This window comes from Dendrobates tinctorius, unplaced genomic scaffold, assembly GCF_039654945.1.
Source record: "Dendrobates tinctorius isolate UK_male_01 unplaced genomic scaffold, ASM3965494v1 ptg000011l, whole genome shotgun sequence".
Lineage (NCBI taxonomy): Eukaryota > Metazoa > Chordata > Amphibia > Anura > Dendrobatidae > Dendrobates > Dendrobates tinctorius.
Window position 1 is genome coordinate 40,068,300 of NW_027361679.1, and position 14,727 is coordinate 40,083,026.

At 47.0% G+C, this 14,727-nt stretch overlaps 1 protein-coding gene and 1 pseudogene across 5 annotated transcripts in view; both read right to left on the reverse strand.

Annotated features, from left to right (window-relative positions):
- Positions 1 to 14,727, reverse strand: part of PTPN13 (protein tyrosine phosphatase non-receptor type 13) — a 399,005-nt gene that overhangs the window by 291,406 nt on the left and 92,872 nt on the right. The window lies entirely within an intron of this gene.
- LOC141099981 (E3 ubiquitin-protein ligase PDZRN3 pseudogene) lies at positions 9,655 to 12,438 on the reverse strand (annotated as a pseudogene).

The window sequence follows — 14,727 nt, forward strand, 5'->3', positions numbered from 1 at the left end:
AGAAATCTTCTGTCACACTTAATGCAGTTGGGAAAGTACATCATCAAGGTCCGCTGATGGCAGCTTCCTTTATAATTGCCGACCAATGATGTCACAGATGTGATTGATGCAGATTTGCCAAGTTGATTTTATTTTTCTGGACAATTTATCAAATAATTATGAAAAGAATTTTTTTATGGCCACATTGAAAAACCATAATAAATAATAATTATAATTATTATTATTATTATTATAAGTGATTCATGTCTACATCCCATAGTCCTGATATGGGAACATAAGTTGCATCCACTGTAAACTTATGATGACATGACTTATGATAATGTAAAATTAGGATAGTTACAGTCCAAATAATCTGTATAAGTTTGTTCAACTTAAAAATAAAAAATCACGGACGCCTCAAATATTTTTTACGGACAGTTCAAAATGAGTGTTATTTTTATGGCTTCTCCAGGGATTTCTGGACAGTTAACAACCCAGCCAGGCTTGATGGGAGACTACTGCAGAGATGCTGGAGGCAATGGTAGCACTTTTAGGTCATATGGCCTGGCACCTTCATGTAGAAAAACGACTCCTGGGACCTTTGGAAAAATGGTTGTACAACCAATTCAATTACCAAATCAATGTAATGCAGAGTTGTTAGTGTACCTGGAATGAAGAGTAGCGATGTCCGGCTACTGTACATCATGCCTGCCCACTTCATAATCCTGGGAGTAGGAATGGTGTGAACACTGGTGGTAGAACCAGTGGTATGGCCATTTCTTCAAAATGTCCAAAAAGTTGTTCTTCAACACAACAATTCCAGGCAGCACGTTGCTCAAGCTACTGTGAGCAGCTTCTGTGGCGTAAATGAGCTAACATGCTCTGCATTGTTCAGCAAAGGAAGCTGCCAGCAGCAGATCTTTTTGATTTACATCCCCAAGTGCATTAGATATCTATTAATAACCCCCCTGGTAGCAGCCAAGGAGTACAAGTGCGGGTATTTCCGTACTCATACTCTATACTGAATAAAAGATGTTCGGAAAATGTTGTTGCCATTTTTCATCATTTGCTTTTCGATCCTGTGAGGCTATTATTCCACAAACTTTCCTTCTTGGTGATGCAACTTCAATGTTGAGGGATGCATATACCATGAGAATCCCTGTAAAAAGAAGCAGATACATCTGCTTTTCTCCCCAGCTGCTGACGTTTACAGAGCTCTGAAACTGTTCAATTATTCATCTTGATGAATTAGTGAACACTGCTCACAAAGTACCATTGTGTTTCAAAGTAGGATATTTACACCATTTTATCTATTTATGTTACCCTCAAAAAATTTGTTCTTTCAGCAGCAATGGACATGTGGAGATTGCAGAGGATCAAAGGAAATTTCATGCCCGGCTAACAGTTTCTCTGGAAAGACGCCAGAAACAATAGCACATGCAAACGTGTGGCCAGCAAGTGTGCGGGGAAATATCATACGTTTCACATTACTCATAGACAGAGAAAATAAAGAGGTCAAATTCAAGTGCAACTTGAAAGGCACGCCGCCCATACAAAAAAATGATGTTTGGTAAGACATCGAGATCGTCCATAATGGTCATTTCTGAAAAATCTGATTCATACATCCATCCTACCTACTTGTTGTGCACACGGACATAAATGACGGCCGTTTCATCAACACAGCCTTATAGTGATGCATATCTTCATTAACAGACTCTGAATCATTGCTTCAATATAAATACAGCTTTATTATCTTTTGTATATGTCTTACTTATTTTTCCTTTGTGCTTTATAGAGAATTGATACATTTGTTTTCTAATTCTGGCCTTGGAAACAGCTCATTCTACACAATTGATATCGATACTATATTAATAATTACTAATATTTGTATTCGGCCATTCACACCACTACTATAAAAAAAAGTACCAACAGAGATAAAAAATAAGAATCATTCTTATCTAGCTGGTGGCTTCCAGATTTCACCAGAAAACAGAAAAATCTTTCATTTTGAAGCTTGTATAAAAGTTCCAGGAAATTGTGAAACGATATACGCAATAGAGTATATACTTTGGATCAATGACCAGAATCTGGATCACAGGCACACCATTGTGAAGTCTTCTTCGCTCTGCATTTTAAATGGTGTAATAAATCGGTATTCGGACATGGCATTCCAGGCAGAAAATGTGCAGCACACTAACAGCAGCAAAGTGAATGAAGTTTCAAGGAGTAGTTTCATATTATGAAATTGTTGTAGTTTATCAGACAGCACGACTTGCTTTTTCGATCTGCTGTCATTCCCCTGACGTGAGAGCTTATTTTACATAGTGTACAGCGTGTTGCCAAGGAGATCAACCTCCACAGCCTGGCCAATATGTGCAGCAGCAACATTACAGGCTGAGGAGTCAATTCATGAAATCTCAGCCAGAGTTATACCTCTCAGCTCCTGACTCAGCTGCTGTTATCAGGCTTGAAAAATCAGCACCCGCCTGTATTGGAAATATTCAAAGCAGGTGTCCTAATTATGCTGCTACTTTTCCTTTATGTCTATATGCAAATATAGTGATAATAGAGTAGACTGCCAGAACATGCACTGACAGAGTGTTAATGTGTCCTAGTAACGTTAGGGTAAATGCCCCGTCTCACTAAGCAAGCTCGGTAGCGAGATCGCTGCGGAGTCACAACTTTTGTGACGTAACAGCGATCTCACCAGCGAGATCGCTATGTGTGACAGCGATCAGCGAGCGGCCCCCCTGCCGGTATCGCTGATCGCTGGAAGAAACCTCAGAACATTTCTTTGGTCGCTGGTCTCCCGCTGGCCAGCACGCATCGCTGTGTGTGACAGGCGGGAGACCAGCGATCAGGTGTAAAAAATAATAAAAAAAAAATAAAAAATATTGTTATTCTCACCTTTCGACGTCCCGTTCAGCCATCCTGCCTCTCCACGCTCCGGTCCCAGTGATCCTTTGCACGAATGACCGCGAGACTTTGTTATCCCTCGAGACCGTGACATCTCGCGGTCATTCGTGCAAAGGATCACTGGGACCGGAGCGTGGAGAGAGGCAGGATGGCTGAACGGGACGTCAGAAGGTGAGAATAACTATATTTTTTATTTTGATTCTATTTTTTACAGCGATGGCCAGCGATGCCGGGCGCTCGGCATCGCTGTGCTGATCGCTGGTGAAGCTGTCTGTGTGACAGCTCACCAGCGATCACATAGTGACTTACTAGCGATCCTGACACCTTGATATCGGTGTCGGGATCGCTGGTAAGTCGCTTAGTGTGACGGGGCCTTAACACAACTGTTTTTCTCTCATCCGAAAGAAATTGGTTTAATTATGCTAATCATATTCTGACTGATGAGAGTTTGATTAGAGTGTGATCTGATTTTCTTGGATGTAGAGAATAAAAAAAAAAAAAAAAAAAAAGCTTCTCAAACTGCTCCATTCAACCTGTCTGTAAAAATTGGACTGCATTCGGGTGTCATCCAAGTGTGGTCTAATTTTTCTCACGAACCCATAGGCTTGAATGGCCAAGTGCGTTCTAATTACCGTAAATCAGGAAAATTATGCATGCTGCAATCATACACGTGCACGGCCTCATTGAATAACATGGGGACGAGTGTTATCCATCATAACGACGGAAAGCACTCATCTGATTATTACGGTCATGTCAACATAAGCTCATCAATACGATTAAACTATTGAACCAGATCTATTACTCAAGCAGGCGTGCCAGCCTCCCTACCCTCTCCCGTCAGTAACAAGGAATTCAAAGAGACTGGCAAGTGGTGTGCTGCTCAAGAAACAATTCAAGAATAACACTAACCATGCTGTAGAAAAAAAATCTTCATAGAATCCATGGGTAACTTAACCAGTGGTGTAGATTTCAAGACATCTGCAGATTTCATCCTTTGCAAGGTGTAGGGTAAAATCTACTCCATGTCTGTACTAAAATCCGACAAATCATCATGCAAAACCTTGATTCTGCAACACATTTAGGCTGCGTTCACACATTGCGGTTTTTTCGCAGCATTTTTTTTACACACGGAATCGCCGCAAAAACGCAAAATAAAACGCATCCCATACAACCCTATGGGATTCTGCAATGCTGTGATAATGCTGTGGATTTTTCCGCTGTGGAATCGCATAGTGGAAAAATCCACAGCATGCTCATTCTTTTTGCAGAATCGCGGGGATTCCGCACCCATAGGATTGCATTGAAACTCTCATTTTTCGTATGTGGCTATGTCCACCATGCGTGAAGTGAGCGCATCATGTGCGGATGGTACCCAGGGTCTGGAGGAGGAGAGACTGTCCTCCATGCCCTGGGTACCATACTCTTGTAAAAAATAGAATTAAAATAAAAAATATTGTTATTCTCATCTTCTGATGGCCACCAGAGTCCTTCCCGCCTCTCACCACGCTCCCGGCATCTTCCGATCCCAGTAATGCTTTGCGCTCTCGCGAGCATGACGTCATCGCAGCTCCTTCGCACAAAGCATTACTGGGACCGGAAGATGCTGGGAGCACCGCAGAGCAGATCGGGGCTGTCGGAAGGTGACAATAACATTCATTTTTATTTTTTTTATTATTTTTTACATTCCATCTTTTACTACTGATGCCGCATAGGCGGCCTCAATAGTAAAAAGTTGGTCACACTTGTCAAACACTATGTTTGACGAGTGTGACCAACCTGTCAATCAGTTTTCCAAGCGATGCTACAGATCGCTTGGAAAACGCTAGCATTCTGCAAGCTGATTACGCTTACAAAATGCTAGTTTTTCGCGGCAATTCTGCATGCGAATTTCCCGCGGCAGGGAGTTGCGGAATTGCCGTGGAAATTTCCGTGGCAATTCTGCACGTGTGCACATAACCTACATCAAAATCAGCGATGGATTTTTTTCCGGCACACTTTCCAGCCTGATCAAAGTAGGTTTCTTTGTTTAATGAACATAGAAAACTATTGAAAACTATTGAAACTAAGCAGAAACACTATTATGCAGCCAACAAAGCAGTCTATCCAGAAGGAAAGTATTTTGTTTGGCATCGTCACATTTCCTAACAAACCACACCAGCCAAGTCTGGGTATGAAATAGGTGTGATTTGCTCTGAAAATGGGGGTGGCTTCCCACAAAGAAATCCTGACTTTGAAGTAACAATTACCCTAATTATTCCTGGTACACATGATCCTTAGCACTCGGCCAGTCATTAATCATCTGAAGTACGCTCACTGTTGACCCGTCACAGGCGGTAAACATGAAATAGTGGCACCAGACTTTCAGCATGAATTAATGGTAAAAACAGTCAAATACCAGTGGGAAGAAAACCCTAGCTATGCTAAATAGCAAAATGAAGGCCAGCAGTAACAGCTATTACTAGGGTTCTGCTATCCCATCTGAGGGTAGCATAATGTAGGGGCAGAGTTCCTAATTCCAGTGGGCTGCCTGCTGCAATATTGATAAAATCTTTTTTTTTTATCTGCTGCATATCTAGTTCTCTAAATGCTGAGCTCTGAATAACCCCACCCACACCACTGATTGGCAGCTTTCTGGCTACACTGTGCATAGGCAGAAAACTGCCAGTGGTAGGAGCAGTGGCGGATTATAATGAGGTCAATTTGGGCAGTTGCCCCGGGCCCAGTGGGGTTAAGGGGCCCACAGCCCAGGCCAGTAAATTGCCCCATTATAATCCGCCACTGCGCAGGGCCGGATTATAGGCAGGGCAGGCGGGGCTTCAGCCCCGGGGCCCCCACCACAAGAGCTTCTAAGGGGGCCCCCACCACATTCCTGCTGGCTGCTGCAATGGCACTCCATCTTCTCCCCACCTAAAAGTGAGTGACCGTGGGGGCGGCATTATGTGCTCTGCTACCAGCAGCATCTACAAGTAGCGTGAACGCTGATGCTGCTGGTAGCGTGCAAAGGCTTGTGATGAGATCACAGGAGGTAAGGTGTCAGGGCCCCCGATCATGTGACCCCTGTCTCCTCCCCTCCTGTGACCTCATCACAGGTCCTGTGCGCACAGCACAGAGCACTGAGAGCAGCCATGTATGTGGAGTGTGGCTCTGCGGGTGGAGGTCGGTGCTGGAGGCTCCATTATTCTCTATGTGGAGTGCGGCTCTGCGGGTGGAGGTTGGTGCTGGAGGCCCCATTATTCTCTATGTGGAGTGGGGCTCTGTGGGTGGAGGTCGGTGCTGGAGGCTCCATTATTCTCTATGTGGAGTGCGGCTCTGCAGGTGGAGGTCGGTGCTGGAGGCTCCATTATTCTCTATGTGGAGTGGGGCTCTGTGGGTGGAGGTCGGTGCTGGAGGCTCCATTATTCTCTATGTGGAGTGCGGCTCTGCGGGTGGAGGTCGGTGCTGGAGGCCCCATTATTCTCTATGTGGAGTGCGGGTGGAGGTCGGTGCTGGAGGCTCCATTATTCTCTATGTGGAGTGCGGCTCTGCGGGTGGAGGTCGGTGCTGGAGGCCCCATTATTCTCTATGTGGAGTGTGGCTCTGCGGGTGGAGGTCGGTGCTGGAGGCTCCATTATTCTCTATGTGGAGTGCGGCTCTGCGGGTGGAGGTCGGTGCTGGAGGCTCCATTATTCTCTATGTGGAGTGCGGCTCTGCGGGTGGAGGTCAGTGCTGGAGGCTCCATTATTCTCTATGTGGAGTGCGGGTCTGCGGGTGGAGGTCGGTGCCGGAGGCCCCATTATTCTCTATGTGGAGTGCGGCTCTGCGGGTGGAGGTCGGTGCTGAAGGCTCCATTATTCTCTATGTGGAGTGCGGCTCTGCGGGTGGAGGTCGGTGCTGGAGGCTCCATTATTCTCTATGTGGAGTGCGGCTCTGCGGGTGGAGGTCGGTGCTGGAGGCTCCATTATTCTCTATGTGGAGTGCGGCTCTGCGGGTGGAGGTCGGTGCTGGAGGCTCCATTATTCTCTATGTGGAGTGCGGCTCTGCGGGTGGAGGTCGGTGCTGGAGGCTCCATTATTCTCTATGTGGAGTGCGGCTCTGCGGGTGGAGGTCGGTGCTGGAGGCCCCATTATTCTCTATGTGGAGTGCGGCTCTGCGGGTGGAGGTCGGTGCTGGAGGCTCCATTATTCTCTATGTGGAGTGCGGCTCTGCGGGTGGAGGTCGGTGCTGGAGGCCCCATTATTCTCTATGTGGAGTGCGGGTGGAGGTCGGTGCTGGAGGCCCCATTATTCTCTATGTGGAGTGCGGCTCTGCGGGTGGAGGTCGGTGCTGGAGGCTCCATTATTCTCTATGTGGAGTGGGGCTCTGCGGGTGGAGGTTGGTGCTGGAGGCCCCATTATTCTCTATGTGGAGTGGGGCTCTGTGGGTGGAGGTCGGTGCTGGAGGCTCCATTATTCTCTATGTGGAGTGCGGCTCTGCGGGTGGAGGTCGGTGCTGGAGGCTCCATTATTCTCTATGTGGAGTGCGGCTCTGCGGGTGGAGGTCGGTGCTGGAGGCCCCATTATTCTCTATGTGGAGTGCGGGTGGAGGTCGGTGCTGGAGGCCCCATTATTCTCTATGTGGAGTGCGGCTCTGCGGGTGGAGGTCGGTGCTGGAGGCCCCATTATTCTCTATGTGGAGTGTGGCTCTGCGGGTGGAGGTCGGTGCTGGAGGCTCCATTATTCTCTATGTGGAGTGCGGCTCTGCGGGTGGAGGTCGGTGCTGGAGGCTCCATTATTCTCTATGTGGAGTGCGGCTCTGCGGGTGGAGGTCAGTGCTGGAGGCTCCATTATTCTCTATGTGGAGTGCGGGTCTGCGGGTGGAGGTCGGTGCCGGAGGCCCCATTATTCTCTATGTGGAGTGCGGCTCTGCGGGTGGAGGTCGGTGCTGGAGGCTCCATTATTCTCTATGTGGAGTGCGGCTCTGCGGGTGGAGGTCGGTGCTGGAGGCCCCATTATTCTCTATGTGGAGTGCGGCTCTGCGGGTGGAGGTCGGTGCTGGAGGCTCCATTATTCTCTATGTGGAGTGCGGCTCTGCGGGTGGAGGTCGGTGCTGGAGGCCCCATTATTCTCTATGTGGAGTGCGGGTGGAGGTCGGTGCTGGAGGCCCCATTATTCTCTATGTGGAGTGCGGCTCTGCGGGTGGAGGTCGGTGCTGGAGGCTCCATTATTCTCTATGTGGAGTGCGGCTCTGCGGGTGGAGGTCGGTGCTGGAGGCTCCATTATTCTCTATGTGGAGTGTGGCGCTGCGGGTGGAGGTCGGTGCTGGAGGCCCCATTATTCTCTATGTGGAGTGGGGCTCTGCGGGTGGAGGTCGGTGCTGGAGGCTCCATTATTCTCTGTGTGGAGTGGGGCTCTGCGGGTGGAGGTCGGTGCTGGAGGCTCCATTATTCTCTGTGTGGAGTGCGGCTCTGCGGGTGGAGGTCAGTGCTGGAGGCTTCATTATTCTCTATGTGGAGTGCGGCTCTGCGGGTGGAGGTCGGTGCTGGAGGCTCCATTATTCTCTGTGTGGAGTGCGGCTCTGCGGGTGGAGGTCAGTGCTGGAGGCTCCATTATTCTCTGTGTGGAGTGGGGCTCTGCGGGTGGAGGTCGGATCTGGAGGCTCCATTATTCTCTATGTGGAGTGCGGCTCTGCGGGTGGAGGTCGGTGCTGGAGGCTTCATTATTCTCTATGTGGAGTGGGGCTCTGCAGGTGGAGGTCGGTGCTGGAGGCTCCATTATTCTCTATGTGGAGTGCGGGTCTGCGGGTGGAGGTCGGTGCCGGAGGCCCCATTATTCTCTATGTGGAGTGCGGCTCTGCGGGTGGAGGTCGGTGCTGAAGGCTCCATTATTCTCTATGTGGAGTGCGGCTCTGCGGGTGGAGGTCGGTGCTGGAGGCTCCATTATTCTCTATGTGGAGTGTGGCTCTGCGGGTGGAGGTCGGTGCTGGAGGCCCCATTATTCTCTATGTGGAGTGCGGCTCTGCGGGTGGAGGTCGGTGCTGGAGGCTCCATTATTCTCTATCTGGAGTGCGGCTCTGCGGGTGGAGGTCGGTGCTGGAGGCCCCATTATTCTCTATGTGGAGTGCGGGTGGAGGTCGGTGCTGGAGGCCCCATTATTCTCTATGTGGAGTGCGGCTCTGCGGGTGGAGGTCGGTGCTGGAGGCTCCATTATTCTCTATGTGGAGTGCGGCTCTGCGGGTGGAGGTCGGTGCTGGAGGCTCCATTATTCTCTATGTGGAGTGTGGCTCTGCGGGTGGAGGTCGGTGCTGGAGGCCCCATTATTCTCTATGTGGAGTGGGGCTCTGCGGGTGGAGGTCGGTGCTGGAGGCTCCATTATTCTCTGTGTGGAGTGCGGCTCTGCGGGTGGAGGTCAGTGCTGGAGGCTCCATTATTCTCTATGTGGAGTGCGGCTCTGCGGGTGGAGGTCGGTGCTGGAGGCTCCATTATTCTCTGTGTGGAGTGCGGCTCTGCGGGTGGAGGTCAGTGCTGGAGGCTCCATTATTCTCTGTGTGGAGTGGGGCTCTGCGGGTGGAGGTTGGATCTGGAGGCTCCATTATTCTCTATGTGGAGTGCGGCTCTGCGGGTGGAGGTCGGTGCTGGAGGCTCCATTATTCTCTGTGTGGAGTGGGGCTCTGCGGGTGGAGGTCGGTGCTGGAGGCTCCATTATTCTCTATGTGGAGTGCGGCTCTGCGGGTGGAGGTCGGTGCTGGAGGCTCCATTATTCTCTATGTGGAGTGGGGCTCTGCGGGTGGAGGTCGGTGCTGGAGGCCCCATTATTCTCTATGTAGAGTGTGGCTCTGCGGGTGGAGGTCGGTGCTGGAGGCCCCATTATTCTCTATGTAGAGTGTGGCTCTACGATTCGTGACCCCCGTCACGTGACGAGGGGGGCCCACAGAGTCTGAACTGCCCCGGGCCCTGGCTACCCTTAATCCACCCCTGGGTAGGAGCTCTTGAATATGGAGGACTACATGGTCGGTAGATTTACTGGTCTTCTACTGATAATCTCCTAATAAAACTGTGATTTTATTAAAACTACAGCAAGCAGCCCAGTATGTTTTACATTGCTGGAAACAGGGTCTCTGTCTCTATATCATCCTGCTCTCAGATTATGTGGCAACAACCTGGTTATGAAATCCTTTTAAGTAGAAAAGCATTTACTGAAGAAACACCCTATTCAGGTGTGGAAAATTGTGGTTAAGTCCTTTGTTTTTTCTTCATGACAATTATAGAACTAAAAAAGGCAAATGTTACAGCAGAAAACTATAAATAAATGTATCTACAGCATTAAAAAGAGCAAGTGAAGTCCAAAGCTTCTAATTCAGTTGATCCCAAATAGCACAAAAAATTAGTTGCAAGGCACTACAAGTTGAAAAAAAAAATGTGCCAACTTCTTGAGACTATAAGAAATGTATTATAGACGATTATAGATCATAAATATATTAATGCAACATTGGTGGTTTCACTGCTCCGCCAAACAAATAGAGTCACAATATGGCTGGGACTTTTGACTTTGCAAATTAAGCAGTTGAGAAAGTGTCAGAGGACGCCAACCAACTGTAAATATCTGCACCCTTGTAATTGCTACACCTATAGTATAAGGTCCTGCGGAATATGAAGACCATATAAAACGCAGCCTATCGGCAAGAATGGGGTAGTTTCTGAGAGAAAGCAGAAATGAATTCATAATGTCTTTTATAATCTCAGAGTCTGAGTCTCCACCAGAACAGTAAATCCCATCATTCATAATAGATGTTCTGTTTGTCTGGCAGCTATCTCTCCTGACTCCTCCACACACAGGAGTCTGTATTCTCTACGAGAGAGCTGCTGCCAGACTCCTCTGACAGAGGCTCATCTGATCGAGAAAAGAGGTCTCAGAGGTCCGAAAGTGGACATGCTGGATACTTATGTTACGCGACTGATTCTTGAAGATTCGGATGACTCTTCATGAATAAGGAGTGTCTGACAAGTGGCATGTGCGTCATGCCAGAAATCTTCCTCCAGTCAAAGATTGGAGGAAGATTTCTGAAGAAAGGAAAGCCACAGCTGGTCATCAATTATTGGAGCTATAGTGTTGTTACATCCTTATGCCCCGCCCCATCCCCCTCAGTTCTACCCATTTTGACCAACCTGAGAAAAACTGACATGAAAACACCAAAAGTTACAAGATGCTCAAAAATGTAGCGAATTTACAAAATTGTTTTGAGAAATCGGGACCCAAATGTTTATAGGTCTGCTCCTGATATGTTAAATATTTCAGGAAACAAATTTTCTTGTTCCTTGGTGTAATAGATATTATTTATGAAGCAATCAGGCATTACATCTAATGACTTAAACTGTGTGAGGGCCTAATGTTCAGTGTCCATCACAGGAACTATTAACATAGCCAATGGGGATGCCGAAGAAGTCGGCGTCCGTGCAATCGGGGGAGATGAAGGACTTGTCACTGAGCTGCATGTCTCTGCTGCCCAATATGTCCTGACTGTACGAGTTTTTTCTGGCTGCCGAGCGTATTGGACGACGTGGTGTGATCATCCTGCTCCGAGCTCTCGTCTTTGCGAGTGCTTTTGTCCGTGCGCCCCACGCCGCTGTCTTTCTCGATCTGGTTGGATAAAATTGTTGCCGTGTCCGTTGTTCATCCATCTCCTCAAGTTATTTCTCAAGTTTTTTTCTGCTGGAGCATGCAGGCTGTAAATTGCATTGTTTGGTGGTGTTCCTCCTCCAACATGTCCATGTGCAAATCTTCTAGAAAATCATTTCTGTCATCGTCCATCCATTCTTCATCCAGCTGTAGTTCTGGCCTTGCCACCAAAACGAAAACATTTGTGTCTTCACTTGTGAGGAGGGCGACTGCTTCTTCGTGGTTGTGAACGTCAATGTCATTAATCTGTATGATAAGATCGCCCTCTCTGATCCGTCCATTTTTAGCGGCAATGCTATTGGGGTCAATTTCACTGACATAAATCCACATGTTGTCCTCGTCATCCGTCCTGTAGCACACCGTGAGGCCCAGCTTATTCTGGCTGTTCAGTCCGTAAAAGTCTATCTCCTCCAATTCCAACTCATCTCTGACAATATCTTGAGGCAATCCTCCCATGAAGTCATTGGGGTCAAAATATTTGTGAGGTGACGAATGCTCTTCATTTATGAGATGTAGATCCAGAGCAGATACTGGTGGAGATGTTGAGTTTATTTTAGTCAGGGTCATAATGTGCTCGAAAGTTATGTCAATCTGTGTCCCGGTGTCCATTATCTGCACATCGGATGGGGCGTTGTACATCTTTGTGTTCTTCATAAAACTTGCACCACGTTGGGTTCTTTGGCAGTTTTAAAGGCTTCCACTGCTTGGTCATGTGTCACTCTTGGTAAGTATTTTCCATTTACCTCGATAATCCGGTCATCAATCTGAAGTCCCCCTTCTTTGGCCACTGTCAACTATTTTTGAAACAAAAATTCCTTCACTGGATGGTCCACCCTGGTTGTCCACACACGACCGGCCACCAATAATATTAAATACCAGGGATCCAGATTCTCAGTGGAGAATGAGAGTGAGCGCAGTCATCTCTTCTACCTTGCATTCACCCCTCTTCCTAGATCATGCTTTTTTCAGAAAACCAATGATCTAGGAGTCCACTTTTCTCACACCCTACTAAACTTATACAGAAGAAACAATAAATAATATATAACAGATATTAATAAATTTGCAATCTTTAATGAGCATTTATTAAAAAAGATTTTTAGGTGCAACAGGTAAGATAAAATAGAAAACTGCCCACCAATTTCCAGAACTTATGGAGAAAAACAAGATTGGTTCCCATGAGCTGCCTTTGGTCATCACACAAAAATGCACAGCTTGTGACCAAGTCTTTGTAATTTTAGAGAGAAACTGCAATAAGACCGCTCCCCACAGTTACCAGATCCATGGCCCGTAACTCAAATTCTTTGTGGTTATATGTATCCACTCCGGAAGCAAGAAATGCAAGAAAAACAGAATCTTAACTTAGAGGAAATTCACTTTCCTTTAAGTCATTATAGAAGCAATTACAGTAAAAGGTCCACCTCTCCTCCAGGTTGGCATAGTTTTATTGGCACTTTCTGCTTTATTTTCAATGCTGAATAGGCAAAACGCAATGTTTAAGCACAACTGCTCAGATCCGAACAGAAAACTTTAGGCTCAAAGACCAGAGAGAAAATCTGATGGTGCAGCATAAGATCTAGGTGAAAATCGGTAAAGAGCACACTTGTTTAAAACACCCATTTTCAATTCCTCTATTATACAGTGGGGCAAGAAAGTATTTAGTCAGTCAGCAATAGTGTAAGTTCCACCACTTAAAAAGATGAGAGGCGTCTGTAATTTACATCATAGGTAGACCTCAACTATGGGAGACAAACTGAGAAAAAAAAATCCAGAAAATCACATTGTCTGTTTTTTTTTCATTTTATTTGCATATTATGGTGGAAAATAAGTATTTGGTCAGAAACAAGCAATCAAGATTTCTGGCTCTCACAGACCTGTAACTTCTTCTTTAAGAGTCTCCTCTTTCCTCCACTCATTACCTGTAGTAATAGCACCTGTTTAAACTTGTTATCAGTATAAAAAGACACCTGTGCACACCCTCAAACAGTCTGACTCCAAACTCCACTATGGTGAAGACCAAAGAGCTGTCAAAGGACACCAGAAACAAAATTGTAGCCCTGCACCAGGCTGGGAAGACTGAATCTGCAATAGCCAACCAGCTTGGAGTGAAGAAATCAACTGTGGGAGCAATAATTAGAAAATGGAAGACATACAAGACCACTGATAATCTCCCTCGATCTGGTGCTCCACGCAAAATCCCACCCCGTGGGGTCAGAATGATCACAAGAACGGTGAGCAAAAATCCCAGAACCACGCGGGGGGACCTAGTGAATGAACTGCAGAGAGCTGGGACCAATGTAACAAGGCCTACCATAAGTAACACACTACGCCACCATGGACTCAGATCCTGCAGTGCCAGACGTGTCCCACTGCTTAAGCCTGTACATATCCGGGCCCGTCTGAAGTTTGCTAGAGAGCATTTGGATGATCCAGAGGAGTTTTGGGAGAATGTCCTATGGTCTGATGAAACCAAACTGGAACTGTTTGGTAGAAACACAACTTGTCGTGTTTGGAGGAAAAATACTGAGTTGCATCCATCAAACACCATACATACTGTAAAGCATGGTGGTGGAAACATCATGCTTTGGGGCTGTTTCTCTGCAAAGGGGCCAGGACGACTGATCCGGGTACATGAAAGAATGAATGGGGCCATGTATCGTGAGATTTTGAGTGCAAACCTCCTTCCATCAGCAAGGGCATTGAAGATGAAACGTGGCTGGGTCTTTCAACATGACAATGATCCAAAGCACACTGCCAGGGCAACGAAGGAGTGGCTTCGTAAGAAGCATTTCAAGGTCCTGGAGTGGCCTAGCCAGTCTCCAGATCTCAACCCTATAGAAAACCTTTGGAGGGAGTTGAAAGTCCGTGTTGCCAAGCGAAAAGCCAAAAACATCACTGCTCTAGAGGAGATCTGCATGGAGGAATGGGCCAACATACCCACAACAGTGTGTGGCAACCTTGTGAAGACTTACAGAAAACGTTTGACCTCTGTCATTGCCAACAAAGGATATATCACAAAGTACTGAGATGAAATTTTGTTTCTGACCAAATACTTATTTTCCACCATAATATGCAAATAAAATGAAAAAAAAACAGACAATGTGATTTTCTGGATTTTTTTTTCTCAGTTTGTCTCCCATAGTTGAGGTCTACCTATGATGTAAATTACAGACGCCTCTCATCTTTTTAAGTGGTGGAACTTGCA